The following is an 11,697-nucleotide window of genomic DNA, read 5'->3' as shown; positions in this document are numbered from 1 at the left end:
CAATTCCCCAGTTGATTGCAGAGAACCTCCGTCCTGCCACACTCTGCCCTAATGTGGGCAGAGAACCCCTTCTCCTTTTCACACTCTCCTAGTGTGGCAGAGAACCCTTTCATTCCTTTCACACTTCCAGTGTGGGCAGAGACCCTTCAGCTGTTTCACACTCTCCAAAGTGTCGACAGAGAACCGGATCTCCTTGACAGAATCTTTCTCCACATATAATCTAGATAGGAGAAGAAAAGAGTGAAGTTTATCTCAATTCACAAGTAGAGATTCTACCTTTAAAACACCAAGTGAAGCTTTCACGCCCAGTGGTAGGGAATCCTCTTCTGAAATGCTCTCTCACACTTCTCTCCTTTGACTCTTCTTTCAATAGCACGAGATCAATGGCCAAAAAGAATGGGGGTGGCAGGTCAAGTTTTGGAACTTTTATACAAAAGACAGAAAAACTGCCCAAAAATTGCAACTATTCAATTTTAGATGCAGTGGATCGTACCGTACGATTAGTGGATCGTCCTGGACGATTTTTACATTAATTGGTCGGAAACGAACCTTATGTATATTGTACTAGAATTTATTTCATACACGCTAATCATCCCGTATAAACCAAGTTCGTCGCGTACGAAAAACAATTATTACATGGTCGGTTCACGAAATTTATAGGACGTAACAACTGACGTAAGTCCAGTTCAGTTCGCCTGGGACGACATAGTTTGCGTCTGGACGAACGAGCAAGCTTTAATACTAGACGTTCATTCCTGGATTTATATTACACGGAACATTTTTTTGTCTGGTTGAATTGGAGCGGGCCTCAATACAGAGATGTTTGTCTTGGATGAACCTTATTTTTCTATCTGGAACGTAAACAGGACGGTGAGAATACAGGGAGACATTCATCCTGGGATGAAACATTGATTTGTCTGGTACGAATAGTAGAAAGTGAGAATCCCGAGACTCTCCGGGAGTATCATATATTAAAATTCGTCCTGGATCGATTAGGGACTTAAGAAAAAATTTCTCTCCGGCCTGTTTCGATCCATTGCTCTCCTTAGTGGGTAATTGACAATGATCTTCCCGTACGAACCTAAGTTCGTCTGTACCGATCAGTTCACAAAAAAGTTCCCAGTCCTGGTATATATGTGATTTTTCAACTCAATTACAATCACTCCCTCTCATACAAAATTTATGAACAATTTGTTGAATTTTGATTAAAGTCTTCTAATATCTGGGAGTTTGATTTCCTGAAATTGTCTAGTACACCACTTAGCAGCCAAATAGTGTTAGGGAGACTATATGTAAAACAATAATAATTGAATAATCAAAATAAAATAAGTTGCCAGAGTGTAAAATGCAATATATCAACCTCTACTTAATAAGATTTACCAATCCAAATTAGTAAGCACGATACACATGCATTACCTTCCTTGCTAAATGGTTAAAGAAGAGTTAACAAAATAGCAGCAGCTTTGTTAATTCCTAAATGGATAGAAGAGATTTGGGATATAACACATATCTTCATCATCTTGAAAAAGTTGAAAGTCATAATCAGAATTAACTTCAATATAAAAGTTAGTTATAGTTGAAAGAGGGATACACAATATATCCAAAAAAGAATGTCCATAATGAATATGTAAATAGTTACCACTATGAACAGGATCAGCAAAATCAATAATAGCAGCCATTTTCCTATCCCTAACAGCCCACAAAAAACCCATTGAAAAATCTATACTAGCAGCATGCAACATTTATTTAAGGAATTAAAGGGGTGTTCGGCCTACGTAGTATTAGCCTAAAAAGCATAAGGATTACCATCCAGCTAAAGCCCTAAATAGTCCCAACAAAGTAACAGTTTTTGAAAATTCTTAATAGAAAGGCATATTAACATCCAAAAGAGATAAAACTTTATCCTTCCCCTTCTAAATAAACACTATGATGGTTCATCCTCACATCATTGAAAAGGAGTTATTCCTTTCATAACCAAAGAACAAAAGAACGTGAGAAGGAATAGCATACGAAGTGGCCTTTAGAATTAATAAACCAAGCCTTGAGCATAGCTTAGGGAAAGATGGGTATTAAACCAATTTAATTAAAAAATTATCAAATAAACCCATGTCTTTAACTGCAACAGGATCCATTAAAAATATGATGCATATTCTCCATGTGGTTAACAACATTGACACTTGGAAGCCAAGATAAAACAAAAGCTTTTTTTAGTCCCAACTGTTGATTCTTGTAATTGGTAATTTTAAAAATTCTCTTGGATTTTAAAATTAGAAACTGATTGATTTAAAGCAAGTTTAAAGTTTCAAAAGTAAACCTGTTCCTCACGAAATAAATATAACTTGCCAAGTGGCAACGAAAATAGAAATAATACACCAAAAGCCATATATAAGTTGCGTCCTATAGCTCAAACACGGTCACTACATCATCTACCTACACTGCGAAGTAATTGGTCCTATGTAGAAAGAATGCTCTCTAGCCACTTCGATAGACTAATACAATGTGAGCCTCTCACTTATTTGCCAGGCAAGGACTTTACTCTTCTTCACGCAATTCCTCAGGTGCCGACAGAAACCTTCATCCTTTCACACCCTCGCAAGTGTAAGCAGAGTACCTTCGGCTATTCCACACTCTCCAAGTGCTTAAGCAAGAACCATTCATCCTCACACCCTCCCAAGGGATGTAAAGAAACCTGTCATCCTTTCACACCGTGCCAAAGTATGTGAGACGTACTTCATCAATTCACTACCCTCCAAGTGTCGACATAAGAATCATCGGCTTGTTCACACTTCTCCCGCGTAGTGTTAGGCAGACTACGGAACGCGCATCTTCTCCTAGTTCATAAAGTCTTCAACAACACAACAGCAATGCAATCAGAAAACAAGAGGAAGAGTAGAAAATATCTGCAAAATGTTTATCATTAACTCAAGAGAATCTCTATTCACCTTTTTGAGGCTATATCCTTCGCTGTAATCTGCTAGCCATATACAAGACAACCCTCTCCACTAGCAAGGAATCTCTCTCAAAAAACTCTTCTCTTACAATAGCGCTCCTCCTTCCCTTTCCTCAAAATCTTCCCTTAAAAATCATGAAGTGTAAAGATTGAAAATAGAAGATATCATAATAATAGAGACTATTAAAGTGCCGTGACATCGAGTACATACAACTTCTATTAAAAACTCAACGACAAAGAAGAACGCTTCAAAAAATTGCAAATTTTTCTAAATTTTGGATGTGCTGAGCACGATCGATACTGATGAACTGAACTTCTAAAATGTTTTATGATATAAGTAATACATAAAACAGTGACATATACAGTTTAATTAAAGCATCGTTGGGTCCTAAGTGCAACCTATTGTGTGTGGTCGATTAGATCATAGTTCAACTTAACATTCATTTCCATACGTGATCATCGCTTTTGCACCGACACCTAAGAGCTCATCGTTCGCAAACGGTCGTACTAGAACAGTTAAGATATTTAAATTTTCTGTCTCTCAGTTGATAGATGATACCATCAGCTATCGATCAAATTGAGCTCCCAGCAATTAATGACTCCTAGCCGATATTGTCTTCTTAGCTGTGTATTGATATCATGGCGTGACGGGACTACGTCCCAAATTATGATCATCTATTATACTTATAGTAATAAAAAACGATTTTTTTTGTGAGGTAGGCGAATATATAAAAATAGAGGATGTAGAACAGCCAAGTTAACTATAATTCGTCTCACACCGTATGAAAATTGGATCTTCAACATAAACGTATCCTCTTCCTAATAGTGGGATGCGTGAATCACAATCGAATAGAGAGTGGCACTTGTGCTCCATTCTTGTTATACGAATCATTGGAATCGTAGTTGTACTATATTTTTATAAGGCTTGAGCCAATTTTGCTCATACTATACAAGAGAATAAAATTACCTAATAGAGTGAGATTACAATCTCTGATAATTGTCCTTCTATCTATCATAGCTTCAAAAGACAATTGCCATAGACAATACACACAATGATCGTCTTCTATTTGAAATAGAGGAATTTTTCCAGTTGTACGAAATATTACCTAATGAGAGAAAAAAAAATTTCTTTTCTATTTCATTCAACTGCCTACAATGATCATTAGGAATATAACTTATATAACGATGTATTCGCGAATTATTTATTCCCATGTGTTAAGTGTAGAGGTATGCATTAGTTTTTAAACACACATAAAGATAATATTTTTAAAACTCACTATAGAAAAACCGCACTATTATAGTCTGTGAGCCTACATTGCCCAAGGTTGCTAGTCGAATTTTATGCCTCTTAAGCACTTACATATCTATCACTACTTCAATGCACTAATACTCAAATAAATAATTTAGAAGAAATACAAAGCTTCAGATTTGATAAACGGTAAACCTATCTCTAGAATACTAATCTGTAGAAGATTTTGACATATATGGAAAGTGATGTGATCCGACAAATCCAGAGTATGATTTCCTAAAATGTTTAGGCCGCACATAAGAGCAAAAAAATTCTTCCCAAAAATATGTTAGGAGAAATAAATAATCAAATCAAAATATTTTGGAATCATTTAAATAACTAGACAAGTTTGCGAAAGAAACATCGAAACATGCAAAAACTATAGGTAGCAATTATCTGCGCCGAACACCAACAGAAGTTCATTTCCACCTGATCATTAAAAAAAGTATTTTATACTCCATATATAATGTTTTGTAATTTTTTAGATATTTTTATTTAATGAATTTATGCGTGTTCTATGTATATAACCTTCAGATGCGTTGGAAGTGCGGATACTATTGAAACATTTAACTAACCACTATCTTGCTCATGATGAAAGAGACTATTACCTTCATCCTAAGAGGGGCACTCTGTGTCCATGATAGATTAATACTTTAAATAGTTCTTAGCCCTCAACAATACCTCCTATAACCATTGACGCTCTCATAAGCTTTCGCTAAACTTGTCGAATCTAACCTTGCATTTGAAAGAATGTTGGAAAATATAGATTGGAATAAGATAGTGGGGAGTGTTGTCTCCTGACACACCTTAGTGATATTTCTGGATTTTAGACATAAAAAATTGGCAACCACCAAGTTTGATTTTACTGCCAGGTCAAGAGTATTCTATGGGAGGGAATTTCGTAACTTATATCAAAGGTTAAAAAAGAACACAACAGCCGCATGAGTGTATGGGCTAGTGGGCTTCTCAGCAACACTCATTATATTGATTAAGTCCCTTAGAGGCTGAGAAGATCACATTACGCTAAGAAAATACACGAACAGCTCATACTCCACGAGTAGCCCAACGTTAATTTTAGAGTACATAAAAGTGCTTTTCCCGCAGTACAAAGAATTTGCGGTTAAAGTGACTCTAGGTAAGTAGTTCTGTTCCGCAGAGACATACCCAAAGCCGATGAGTTAGTAGCACAAAATCTGTTTTGAAAAGTCGATGATAACACTAGCGGCTGAGAAATACCAGCAGACTCAGAAGAACACTTTACTCATATAATGTAGATGTGAGCCTCACTGCATTACGCACCCTCCAGAAGAGCAAAGTCATAAATTATCAGGAGAACTTTCCAAGACAGAGCTTGTGTCTGTGCGACAGTGACAAGTTTCGAAGGTCTGTTGACAGATTCATTCAAAACAAAAAAGCTATGTTCTCGCTCTTGAGTTCTCGAGCCGGCTCGAATAATTATTAAATATAATAAAAAATAATAATATAAATGTTATGTTTAACACCCTGCGTTGCATTTTAATTCAAAAAAAGTGTGAAATACGACACACTAATACCACTTATTTATTTTCTCGAAGTCCTAGGACGCCATAAAATATTTTCAAAAGTTGCTCGCGTCCCTCTCTTCTTCTACTCTAGGTCATGTGATGGGTAAAAAACTCGCAGCGCTCTGTAAAGGTGCGCTATTAATAAACTTATAAATAGACCCTTATAGATCAATTAGAAATCCTTCATAAGAGGCAATAAAAATTAAAACATTTAGTTTTTATGATGTAAAACTGTGTTTGCTTAAAGATAAGCCACAACCATCTAAATTGATTAATAAAAACTGATCATAAATAAATATGTGCCTAATGTGTTCTATTGAATTAGACTCGAATGATTAGCTTGCTATTACGTGAAAATTAAAGTTCTAAAAAACGCCAAAGCGCACCAGCCTCTCTCTCTTCGTTTTAATGAAACTATATGCGCGGAGACGCCACCCCATACAGTTCTTGTAACATACGAAGAATTGAGGATTATTTCTCAAAATACCGAAAATTGGAGAGATAACGAGGGGACCTACTGCCAGATAGAGAATGAAATTCAATCAGTATTACAGAGACAGGGCATACGAACTCAGTACAGCGAGAAATAGGGATCAACCTATAAAATCATAATTAGCTATGAGAACGGATTTTGAAAAAAATACATAATGCGAACTGAGTTTCGAGCCATTGAGACATGCGTGTGAGCGGAATACGTGAGTTCTACGTGTGTCAAGCTCTCCAATTCTGTATTAAGCTTAATTAAAGTGATAATTTAATGTATAACAGCATGAAGCATCGACTCTGAGAGGCGATGCGTAAATTAAGATATAGTGTCCCACCAACTATGCTACACATATTTTTCATAAGCAGTTGGCGATATCAAGTTTTTCAAAATTAAATTACCCCCTCTTTCACGGGCTCCTAAACATCCAAGACTTGAATAGAATTCTTGAGCCAACATATATTATTCGTAAAAGTGTGTGGTTTAGCCCTACTTTCACAAAACCCATTTGAGAAAGAAAAACAATTCTAGTAAAATAGAATTAAGTAATTTATAAAATTTAAGAAATCAATTTGTTAAAAAGGGTACAAAGATAGCATAGGTTCTAAAAAGTCATTTCCAAGTGTTAACAGAATATTCTTGGGCTATAACCCACATATAGAAGAGAAGTAATAAATTAGGAATAGGGGTTACTAGGAAAGAAATCCAAAAATAACATCAAAAATATCTATTCAATTAATAATGTGCCAAGATTTTTGAAAGAAAAGAGTGGTAAAACCAATCAGTTTCGCCACATAATCACTTTTTCATATCAAATTAGAGCTCTCTTTAAACCTCCTCAAAAGAAGGAGGCCTAGAGAGAGGACATTATCATCAAGGGGATATAAGTTTGTGGAATAAAAGGGTGCATCCATAACCTGAGCTAGATTAAAAACTTTTATTCAAAATAGGTATGAAAATGATGAACAACTAAATTAAGCTATTTTCCATAGTGTTATCAGTAAAAGAACTATCCTCCCTTTGGATTAAGTGATATTATTTTTTAATTCCTTTTTTCTCTACCATGCATGGAGTATGTAGTATTGTTATTCACCTTTAAAACCAAGTGCTTGCAGTAGCTTTGCTTCCAAAAACAAGAAAACTCTTCTTGAGCTTGGAAATTAAAAAAACAAAATCCTTCTTTGACTCTTTAAGAGTGAAATTAGCCATCAGTGTGGTCATTTTGACAAGAAAGCTCAATAGGAATTAATTAAATTATTCCGCCTGAAAATGTACGAAATAACATATTTATGGAAAACAATTTTTTTGGATGGGGGTTTTCCACCTATTTAAAACTTGTTTCAACCATTTAAGCTTTAAACCAAAGTCTCTCATTACCAAAAGTAGAATTATCCAGGTGTAAGGGGAGCTTTGCTAATTATTCTACAACAGCATAAAAGAAAAGAGACACGAAGTAACGACATGTTTTGGAATTTTGGAATGAGGAGTATTAAAATGTCTAAATTTAATGCTAATAAGCAAAAGGAGCATGATCAAACACAGTTCTACCTTATAAGATGCTGCCACATTGGTATTGGAGTTTATAGAATTAAGCCAATAGTCATTAAAAGAGCACATGGTCCAGCCTTTTTTCATAAATGATCCCCTATTTCCAAGTAACGTTATTAGCCATAAACCAATTCAATTAGATTGCAAGCCAGAATCAAATTGTTAAAATCCTTCAAGAGCGATAAGAAGGAGAGGAACCACTATCCTTTCAATGCATTAAAATCACCAACAACAAAGCCAAAAAAAAATACAAATACTTATCAATTTAAATAAATTGATCCCAAAGAGTTTTGTAATTGAAAGGAAGGAGGCGAATACACAAAGGAAGCACAACAATGAAAATTAAGAACCTCAATTTTTCAATGCCAAGACTTTAAGTAAAATCACTTATAACATCAATTTTAATTGGATCTTTCCATAACATATCCAAAATTTTATTGGCCACATTCAAAATAGCACATTTGAAACTCAAAAATTGAGGAGTTTTGTACCATCCTAGAAGATGGGAAAATATAGAGGCTCAAGCAAAACAAACATAGAAACAATGTGCACACGACATAAATCTTAACATGAATACGATAAAAGCGGCGACAACAATGCCCCTCACAATCCAAATAATAGTACTAAACATAACAAATGGAAGGATGCGACAGCGATGTGTTTCCAGGAGTTGCCAAGGAAATATGCTTTGTTTCCTTCCCGTCTTTTAATATGAACTTTACGCAAAACTAGTATCATTTCATCCATTAGCAAACAGTTTAGCAGCAATATGTATATCTTCAGTATCAGGTAAAAGCATCGCTATTATAATTAAAGGTGAAGGAGTCTTACTATAATTTCTGCATGATCCCTTTGAAAAGTCTATGAGGCATTGTTCCACCATAAACATACCATCATCCTTTTCATGATCACTAGCCCTTCCACAACAGGATCTTTAATGCACTTTAGGAAAGTAGGGAGCATTGTTCCATAGAAAACCGAAAATTCACTTGCTCTAAAGGCATGTCATTCCTTTCACCTTCTTATAAGGCATTTGATTCATTAGCTCCAAATCACAAAGTCCTATTCATTTTTAAAAGATAGAAGGAAGTATGAGGAAAGCGATAATATCATTAGAATTAGAGATATTTGATTAATAATGCAAGAGAGGGTAGTTCTAACATTTAACATCCTTTATTGAACTTCTAATATTAGGAAAAGTATGTGCCACATCTTCTCACAATCAATAGTAGGAATATTAAGAGTGTTAGAAATAACTCCTCTGTCAAGATTCAAAAAGAAGCAGCATTTGGGTTAATAATTGGAAGAGGCTCCTCCAATAATAACAAACCAATGGCTCCTTATACTTTGTTGAGAGGTTTGAGGTATTTTCCCTCTATAGGCAACACAATAAAGATTTAGTAAAACTTCACTAACCAACCACCTCATCATTATGTTTCAATGAGTCCTTGGTTATTACGAAGGTGGAGGATGCTTCTAGAAAAAAAATCCATTCATTATCCATGAACCCATGCATTTTGAAAAAAGAACCAAAATATATGTAATTCTTCAAACCACAATTTATTTTGCGAAATAACCTTTTGGACTTTGGACCCGAATCCATACTTTACTAGATGTTTTTTAGAAACATCCATTCCCAACCAACACCCTGAGCCAACAGACGGCCTCAACACCGACTGGTACTGGCTTGGTCTATTTGTATATGGACGCCCAAAGTTAAGAAGCCAAACCAAAAAGTATTTGATGTTTGAAAAAATGTAAGTTATTCAATTAGGGAAAAAGGGAAATCCAAACCGGGTCCAATAGGAGACTACTCCTAACATCAAAGTTCGGAGTCCAATTTAAGCAAACTCATTTGAACAAGCTTGAACTATAATAATGATCTCCTAGAAAATATGCATCTTTAGGTCTTTTTTTTTTTTGAAACCATGCAAATTGCATTAAAAAAAACAGAAACTAGATAACAAGTTAAAGGAATAGGCTCACATCCATTCTTCAACAAACAACTAAGAAAAGAAGGGATGTAGCAAAAGATTGAACTATCAAAATAAAAATTATTCTTTCTAAAGCCAACAGTAGCACAAATCTGGTACCTTTTACATCTCTTGAACATTGATGAAAAAATATCTATTGAAGTCAGCTAAGAATAGGAAAATCTATTCTATTCAGTTGTAGCTTTGCCACTTAGCCTTATTCAAAGAATTTTGAACAATAAACATGATAATGTTGGGTTTATCACCTTCAATTATTACTCCTTTGCTAATCTAGCATCACATCTTTGAATGAAATTTCTAATTGACCATCATGGCATCCATCTCAAGTTGTGCCACATTACCCAGTGAAATTCTTCTCTCCCCAAAGGCAAACAGTAATCTTCCTTGTTAGTCTAAAGATACCTCCAATATCCAGCACTGTTTGTATTAGAAGGAGTTGCATCAAACATTTATTTTAATCCAACAATCTAGCGGGTGAAGGGATGCCAAACCATTTTGGAACTCCCCTAAGGAGATTAGCCACCCATCAGCTATCTTAGAATGGATTAGAATGATTCATAGCTAAAGATAAAACATTTGCTGTTGTAATTAACAGAAGCTCGCTAGCCATCCCTCCCAATGGACTGATCTCATTTCTATTTTTTCAGCCTCAAATAACTTTCAATCAATAAAAGTTTGACCATATTAGGAACAAAACAACAGCAGTTTTTAGCCCTTCCAAACATCTTGCCAAAGAATGAAATGTAGGAATAAAACTTCCTCACTATGAATTTTCGGAAAGACCCTCTACGGATACCTTACACCGAACCACACAATATGCTAAAAGTTTTCCACATCTTGACAGCTTCTTGCACATAAATCAATGATTTGTAAGTTTTCTTTAAACTTCATAAATTCATTTTAGTGAATTACAAAATTTGCTCATCCTCCACCAAAATAGCTCACTCGAGGAGTTTAGTTTCAGCTTCTTAACCCATTTTGACGAATCCAATAAATCTTCCTTCTTAATATCATGGTATATGTAGGAATTCATATGCTTTGAGCAGCGATAGTTTTTAACTGAAAGATGGGAAAATTTCCTCCAAATAATCATCTTCAGCATTATTTATAAATCGAAACATGCCAATATTAAAGAGATGAGATCCTGATTGCAAAAAAAAACTGTTACAAATTCCTCCACCTTCCCATCTCCATTCATAATCAATAAAGGTGGACTTAAGCATTCAATCTTCCAATCCTAAAGCAATCAGCAGTTGTTGGCCAAACATCCAAGGGGACATTTGGTCAAACATCCAAATATCTTTTAGGAAACATTTATCTTTCTTCAATTACCACTCTCCACCTTAATAAAGGTTTAAGTATCCGCACCTTCTGTTAAAATTCCAAAGGCAATTGGAGATCCTTTTCTGTAATCAGCATTTCAACACATTATCACCATATTTGGGTTAGTAATATTTCGGTGCAAGCAAACGAATTTGGATTATTAGATAATGCCGCTATGACAATTCCTGAATCTAAGAGGGTTAGCACTTACTAACAACTGAAATGAAAAATTCATCCACCATCTCTTTTGGCTTACAAAGCATCTTCCCAAGTATGTAACTGCCACCTCTCTCTCTTGCCATCTCTTTTATGCCAAATTAAACTCTCTATCCAACATTTGTCAACTCATGAAGCGCTTTCTTTGGAACCAAATTAGTGTAGATATAAAAACCTATTGAAGAGATAGAACTAGAAGATTTTAGCAAGAATAATTCTTACCAGCCAAAGAAAGACATTTGCCTCCCCGAAGCATCATCTTTTGTAGAAATATTAATCCAATAAATACTAAAAAGCTTTCACCAATCTTCTCACATCATCTTAACACACCATAGTTACTACATCTCCTT

Source organism: Dendrobium catenatum, unplaced genomic scaffold, assembly GCF_001605985.2.
Source record: "Dendrobium catenatum unplaced genomic scaffold, ASM160598v2 fragScaff_scaffold_174, whole genome shotgun sequence".
Classification (NCBI taxonomy): domain Eukaryota; kingdom Viridiplantae; phylum Streptophyta; class Magnoliopsida; order Asparagales; family Orchidaceae; genus Dendrobium; species Dendrobium catenatum.
This window is presented reverse-complemented; position numbering follows the sequence as displayed.